This window comes from Pongo pygmaeus, chromosome 2 (assembly GCF_028885625.2).
Source record: "Pongo pygmaeus isolate AG05252 chromosome 2, NHGRI_mPonPyg2-v2.0_pri, whole genome shotgun sequence".
In the NCBI taxonomy this organism is placed as follows: domain Eukaryota; kingdom Metazoa; phylum Chordata; class Mammalia; order Primates; family Hominidae; genus Pongo; species Pongo pygmaeus.
The window spans coordinates 63,654,018-63,662,272 of record NC_085930.1 but is presented as its reverse complement, the minus strand read 5'-3'; positions in this window follow the sequence as shown (position 1 = coordinate 63,662,272).

Here is an 8,255-nt window from a genome sequence, read left to right as displayed (position 1 = left end):
ATCTTAGGTGAGGAGGCAGGAGAGACACCCTCCTTTCACTTGTGCCATCCCCACACTTTGTCCTTAAGCTGTAGTGGTCCCAGGAGATAACCTGTTTACAGCAGCCCATTCACTATTGAAAAATGAACTCCCTCCTGCAGAATGTTAGAAGAAACAACCTCAAAGACCTCAAGCCACCTGTGGTCATTAATACGTGGCAGCAAGATAGAACCTGCCTGCCTCCTACCTGTGTGAGCCTGTGGTGGGGGTGTGGTGCCAAGGCCCTGGCTCTGGGCAGTCTGTTGGCTCCTGGTGTTCACTACGGCATGGGGTGACAGGCCATCTGGCTTCGCTCTGCCAGTCTGCAGTTCTCCCCAGCACTGTATTCATTTTTAGTGGTTTCTGATAGTCACACTGAATTCCTGGACACTTTGTTCTCTTCATTCTTAGTTATCTTTCTCCTTTTTCTCCTGGAACTGATAGTTTACACTAAAACTTTTGGCTGTGAGGACTTGATTATACACATTTCTAAAATCCATGAACCTTAATATCTGACACCGTTACTCTCATATGCACACACAACTAAAACATACCAACCCACTTCATTTCCTAGCTGCTAAGATACAAGGGGAGGGACAATAAAAGGTTAACTGCAGAATAGCCAACTATGTGTTAGGAAATGGAGGGAGGGGAGGCAATGTGTGAGTCCTTTTGGAGCTGGGACTCAATCCACAACAGAGACAGCTCAAGCAGGGCCCTGCCATGGTCCACATTGAGGTTTCCTCTGCGGGGTGCTGTCCACTGAGGGGTTATGCTGTGAGGGCCCCTGGGAACCACGCCTTGGACTTCTGAGTCTGCAGAGCACTCGGCTCCAGCCAGCTGGATGGCCAGTGGTCACTGGAGCTGGTGACTGGTGGTTTCTGCAATGAGGTGTCAGATTAGCCTAAGGGAAGCCTCTTCAGCAAGTATCATGCCTGGATCCCGGTCTTGGTTGTTTTATGAGAGGCCGATATGAATTGCCATTGCCTCCCACAAAGAAAAATGGACAAAATATGGAACCACATCTTTGAGATGAAATGTGCCCAAAATGAAAAGTAACTTGAGTATCCCAAGTTAAACTTAATCATTAGCTACAAATGGATGATTTTCAAATTTCCAATAGTGATTTTTGAAGATTTGCCCAAACTAGAGTACTATCCCTCTTCACACCAAGAGGCAGAAAGTGGTTTCCCACACCCTTTTATTTAATCAACTAAACTGGGTGCAGTGACGCACACCTGTAAACTCAACCACTAAGGAGACTGAGGCGGGAGGATTACTTGAGCACAGGAGTTTGAGATCAGCCTGGGCAACATAATAAGACCCTGTCTCAAATAATACTTAGCTATTGCCCATATTGCTTTTAGCCTGCTGCCAGAAGGGGAGAAATGTTCCATTGTTTGAACAGATGTCAGGTGTGAGTAATGCTCAGCTGTGTTCAATGTAGAAAATTAATAAAAGTTCCAGGAGTCATCCTGGCTAGATCAAGAAGCACAGCTGATGTTTCTCTGTCACTCAGCTCTGCTGAACTACGTGGATTTCATTCGTGGGCAAGCTCTTCCCTGTAGCGGATGCAGACTTCCAGCCTACCTGCCCTCCAGCTAAAGTGGTCTCATCCTCCTTGCTTGGTCCCTGTGCCCATCTGTGGGCTGGTTTTTACGGCCATGAGAATGTGGGGCTCTGATAGGCCAGGCCTCAGTCACACGCCCATTCCTGGAACTAAGAGCAAGGTTATCCCCACCTGAGCTGTATGGTCTGAGTGTAGAAGGAGGGGTCGTTCTCTAAAGGAAACCAGAGGGAAGGGGAAATGGAGCTGGACACAATGCCTATTACACAGGAAAACTTTTAGTCTGCCCCAACTTATAGAAAAATAAATCCCTTTGGTACTTTCCTATTAGTAACAAATTTCTTGGAACACACCTCAGACTGACACTATGACTTTAAGCTATTGCTCTGGAATCCAGGAGGTTCTGGAGCAACCTATGTGGGGATCAGTATGGGTGGAGCTCAGATTTGTTGGTTGACTGGGCCTGATGGTAGCCCGAGTCCTCTTGAGGGGTCTAGGTAGGAGATCTGTAACACAAGAGGGCTGTTAAGCTGGGGGTAGGTATTGGGGGGTCCTCAGAGCTTCTGGGGAGGGCAGGGTAGTTGAACAGAGTGGACTGAAGAACACTAAGCCCCATGAGACAAATTGCTGCTTACAGGCAGAGACCATATTCACAACCCCTGGCACAGGGCCTGGCCAAGAATTTGTCTTCAATAAATGTTGGATGAATATTTAAATAACAAGAAGACTAGTGCAACAGGACTTTGTGATCAGCACTGTGGATGGAAGGTTCAAATGGGAGTTTGAAAAAAGGTGAACTTTGCACGTTGTTTTCCAGACACTTGTGGTTTCCTTCCCACAATTGGACAATGTTGCCCGGTTTTTTACCCTCGTGGCCATCCTCCCCATTACCATTTACCTGAAAGTATCAGTATTTGCCAACTCTAGATACCTAACTAGTTATTAATTTACATAGAAAACTAATACCAAGAAATGAGGAAGATAAGGCCAAATGCTCTAAATTCCTTTTAAATTCATTGCCCAATTTTAATAAACCAGAGCATGTAGGTTCTTATTTTGTTGGCTGCTTCTAGAAATGTCCTGGATGTGGAGGCAGCATGCCCCATTGCAGTTTCTGATATTGATTACTCCAGAGGAATGTTTTCTTGGTGCTCATCCCACCCACCTGCAATGCTGCAGGGATCTGGGCTCTGAGAGTTTACACGAGCCCCAGAGTGACCCTTAGTGAGGTGGAAAACTGAACATACAGGGTCTAGTAGTGCAGCGGGGTCAGAGAAGCCTGGCTGCGAGTCCCTGCTGTGTCACGTACCAGCTAGACAAATAGCTTCTGTCCTAAGGTCAGTTGTAAGGGCTGGAAAGTGGCCCTAGGAGCAGGCTAGGGTGGTGCTGGGATGTTACTGCCAAATCACTGACACCAGGGTCAGAGGCAAAGAGGTGGAAGGGGCACTGGGAGGCCACTCCTTCAGCTTATTCCAACTGTCCCTGCTCTTTTCCTCCCCAGATAATTTTCAGGAGAATGGTGAAGTTGAAATAACTTGATTTGTTCCATTGAAAGTTATTTTCAGATGTCCGCTATGTGCCAGGATCTATCCACAGAGGCCTGAGCAAGACCAACTATGTGCACGATGCTAAGAGCTGGGAAGGACCTGAAGTGGGTGAGGAGATGGGAGGTGACATGGTGTTGTGGGGGGTGAGGGAGGACGGGGCTCAGAGGAGGTCTGTCTCAGCAGAGAACATTTGAGCGGACATCTGAATAGCAGGAGGGAACAGGCCCCGAGGGGATTTGGCAAAACAGCATTCTTCCAGAAACTGGAGGCCGCGCAGAGGCTCTAAGATGAGGCTTTTCCTGGTGGAGGGTCGGCAGGGAGGCCAGTCAGCATGGGAAGACTGAGCCAAAAGTCTGAGACCTCGGAAGTCCAGGCGTCATTCAGCACCTTCGTTTCATAGAAGGGGATGAAGAGCCCAAGACAGTGAAATAGATTTGCCTGAGGCCACCGCGAGTCCAGGCTAATCTAGTTCTAAAGCCTAAATAAGGGCCACTGTGTGCCCCAGCTCCAGTGGTGCCGCTCATGCTGTAGCCTCTGGAGCCCTGCAATGTGCTGCTCCTGCAGCTACACGGTCTCCTTCTTCCGATCACAGGCCAGCATTTCACCGTCCTTTCCCTTTTCGAAGAAAAGGGTCTTCTGAGTTCGCGGGTGCTATGAGAACCCTGCGCAAGCTGGTATTCTGGAAGGGGAAGGCTGTGTTTTCCTTCCCTTGGCCAGGCCTCGTGGGAGGAGCACAGAGTTGGAAATCACACCCGTCAGACTCAGCTCGATCACCGTGTGCTCTGTGACTTTTGGCGAGCTCCTCGCCCATTCTGGGCTTCCATTCCTCACACGAAGGGAAATGCAGGGAGTTGTTTTTACTCCTAAACCTGCATGTCTTAGTTGCCAACACCAGGTGGTGCTGTGCTCTTTTGCTTTTCCACTTCAGTCCTTGCTTTGCAATCAACATGAGCTAATACTGGCCAGCAAGCTCTGAAATCCAGTTTGTGGAACTCCAACCCCACAATAGCTACATAATATGTAGGCCCCAGGGAGAAAGTTGTAAGGGAAAATACCATTCCCGTGGTGCCCATATCCTGCTGAACTGAGATCACCAACAAAGCCGCACTCCAGGTGAGTTGGGTTTTGCTGCACTGGCTCTGTGCACGTGGCTGAATGATGGGTGGACAGAGCTTTCTTTGGGGCCTGAGGCCAGATTCTGCCATCCTGTTGGGCAGATCCCTTTTCCTGCTCTTGGCCTTGGAGTCCTCATCTATACAGTGTCCTTTGAGCTTGAACAATGTGAGTTTCAGGAAAAGGGCTCGATCACTCTGCTATTGATTAAAAGAGCCTAGGTTTGGAGTTCTTGGTAGCAGTATCTGAAAGCCGACATTGGTGTGTGCTAGGAAAAGCCTACAGATTTGGAGTGAAAAAGCCATGCATGTGAACCCTAGCACTGCTGCTTCCCAGCAGAATAACAGACTCCAGCTCTCTGACCCTTAGTTTCCTCCTCTGTAAATGGGGATAGTGACAGTGCCCACCTCAGGAAGAAGGGCTGAGGATGGAAAGATGTCCATCAAGGATGGAGCTCAGGTCCTGCCATGGAGTCGGAGCTCAGGACATCTTCGATTCCCTTAATTGGGCCAGCAGCTCTAAATAAGATGCTTCTCGTCTCCTCCTGAATGCCTTTCTGAAAAGACCACCTGTAAATATTTATCTGTCTTTATAACAACGATCCAAGCTGTTCTTCATGAATCCATAGTTTCTGCCTTGCTGAGTCTACTACAACATTTTTAAAAAAATTTTTCATCGATCTCTCCTTGCATTGTTTTTCCTGTATGACTTTTCCAGGCTGAGTTCTGCTACAAACTGGGTTGGCTAACAGCTGGTCATGATGAGGTTTTGGGAATCAGATGAGGGAACAGGGGAGCCTCCCCTTTGCAGGGTCCTCTGCCCTCCTGCTCTGTGGTTCTCAGCAATGTTCTTCTCAGTTCAGTTTCAAGGTAGAAGAGAAATGGATGAAACCATCTCCATGAACAAGGTCACCCCGACAATATCACAAGACAATGACATCACTGTCAGCTTCCGCTCAGGAAGAACCTGGGACTTGAATAACCAAGGGAAAGGGCAGGTCATCCTCATGGCAGGTTGACAGAGCTGGTTACAGACCTCCCTGCCAGATATCAGGGCCTGGGAGTGTGGCTAAAAATGACCCAGGGACCACACCTGCCTCTGGTCAGTTGCCCCCAGCAGCCTTACCACCCTCATATGCTCAGAACAACGGAATATCACCAATGGGGTGTTTTATTTCCCCTTTCCTAGAAGAAAGGTTACCAACTGCCAGAATCAAAATAGAACATGAACCGTGTCACTGGAATCCTGTCCAATCCAAGCACACTGATATTGTGCAATGCCCTTTGGGAGATAAAGCAGATAAGCAAAATCTCCAAGCTATTATCACACCATTGGACCTGGCATTGCAGAAGGTCTCTAGCCGGCCTCTTCTAGGCTTGTCATGTTTCTGCAACAGTGTGTCGAGTGCTTTTTGTGCTCTAGAAGAACACTATTTCATAGATGAAACCAGGCGCAAAGCCTCACAGAAAGAATTATTTTGTTAAAGTGAATAGTTGTCCCCAACTTTTTCCATTTCCCAAGCTCATAGTTTTATACATTCTTTCTTTTTTTAAGGCTTGGCTTAAATTCTTTATTATTATATTATTACTATTATTTTTATTGTTATTATTATTATTATTATTTTGAGATGAAGTCTCCCTCGTGTCCCCCAGGCTGGAGTGCAATGGCGCGATCTCGGCTCACTGGTGCAACCTCCGCCTCCCGTGTTCAAGTGATTCTCCTGCCTCAGCCTCCCGAGTAGCTGGGATTACAGGCGCCTGCCATCACACCTGGCTAATTTTTGGGTTTTTTTTGTTTTGTTTTTTTGAGACAGAGTCTCACTCACTCGCCCAGGCTGGAGTGCAGTGGCCTAATCTCAGCTCACTGCAAACTCCGCCTGCCAGGTTCAAACAATTCTCCTGCCTCAGCCTCCCAAAGTGCTGGGATTACAGGCATGAGCCACCGCGCCCAGCAATTTTTGTATTTTTAGTAGAGATGGGGTTTCTGCATGTTAGCCAGGCTCGTCTTGAACTCCTGACCTCAGGTGATCCGCCCACCGCAGCCTCCCAAAGTGCTGGGATTACAGGCGTGAGCCACCGCGCCCTGCCAAATTCTCTATTATTCTTAATGGTACAACATAGTTTTCCATATGGTAATGAAATACCCATGCTGACTTTCCTGAAGAACAAGGAAAAATGAACAAATTGGAGAATTCAGTGCTTGGCAGGCTTGTCTTCATATACATGATGAATATCAGCCTTTCCTGAAGCTTTAAAATTCTCTTGGTCTAAGTTACTTTTCCTTGAAGGATCATTCCTGCCCCTTGACATCTTTGAGAATTGTTCAACATGTAAATGATGTGCATCAATTGATCAACTTACATTTAACTTCTTTATACTATCAGCATATTTTTTTTCTGTCACTTTCGTGTTAGTGAAGTATAGTAGATATTGGCAAAAGTATTGACTATATATTTTTTAATTTTTATTTTTGATTATAGTAAAAAATGCATAACAAAATTTAGTGTGCAGTTCAGTACTGTTAAGTATATTCACAGTTATGCAACATATGTGAAGTTTTCTTAAAGCAAAGCACTCCTGAATGTCCCTCATCCACAAGTCCTTCTCCCATGATGTAATACTTTATTACTGTGCCTAAACTTACCCTTCAAGGGTTTCAAAGCCCTGGACAGTAACTCTGAACAAAATCCATGGGCAAGATTTAAAGTATGGGGAGCACTTAGAGAAGGCTGTGAAGCTATTTCATCCTTTACTCATCACAAGCCAAACTGCTTTGGGTAGAAAGCGCTTGACTGACAGGAGGAGAGCTGGCCTTGAAACTGCTGGATGAAGGCCCTGGTGAAGGCCTTCAGATCACATCACCCTGTGTAAAGCCCTCTGGTGGCTGCCTGTCTCACCAGAGTAACAGCCACAATCCTGACGCATCTCACTGCCTCCTAATTCAATCCGCCCTGGCCTCTCTGGCCTCAACTGCTGCCCAGCCACACTGGCCTCCTTGCCATTCCTTGAAAATATCGAGCTCATTTCTTCTTAAAGGCCTTTGCATTTGCTCCTACCTCTTCCTAGAACAATCTTTTCAAATCATGTTGAGCAACAGAACCACTCATGGAGGTCATAAAACTCTCAATGCCCAGGCCACATCTTACACCAGTTAAATTATCTCTGGGGCCTTAAAGATCCATTTTTAAAACAAAAACGGAAACAAAACCTCCCCAAGAATTCCAATGTGTAGTCACTTTTAGGAACCAGTGTCCTAGATCTTGTGGTTCCCAAGGTGTGGTCTCAGATCAGCAAGAACAGCATCACCTGGGAAGTTATTAGAAATGCAGATTCTCAGGTCCTAGCCCAAGGTTATTGAATTGGAAACTTTGGGAGTAGAGCCCAGGAATATGTATTTTACCAAGCCCTCCAGGTGACTCCCATGCACACCAACTTTTGAGAACCATTGTCCTACATCCTTGGTGCTCAAGATGAGCCTTGTGGACCAGTATCATCTGCACGCCCTGGAAGCTTGTGAGACAGGCAGAGTCTCCAATGCACCCCCGTGGGCAGATCTGACCCAGTGAATGAGGATCTGCACTTCACCAATATTCCTAGTCACTCATATACACATCAGAGTTCAAGAAGCTTTCTAGCTCTGTCCCCAGAGAGGTCCTGGAAGTGGTAACACACCTGGTGGCAGGAGCCCACCCAGCCCCCAGATCTTGGATTCTAAATATCTTTTAACACCAAAAGAACCAGGCTCATTGGAGAAAGGGCTGATTCCAGGGCTGGGGTAGGGAAAGTACCAGATGAGCCCAAAACATCTTATTGTGCCAGAAGGCAAGGAAATATCTGAAGAATGGTGGGGCTGTGTAAAAAGACACAGAACCCAGTCTGAAGGGCTCTCATTGGTCAAATCTGAGATGGTCTGATAGCAGTGAATTATAACCTATGAATAAAATAAAAAGCCATGAGTTCATAGTTATGTAAAGAAGTATATTATTATATAAATAAATGGGTAGGGCCAGG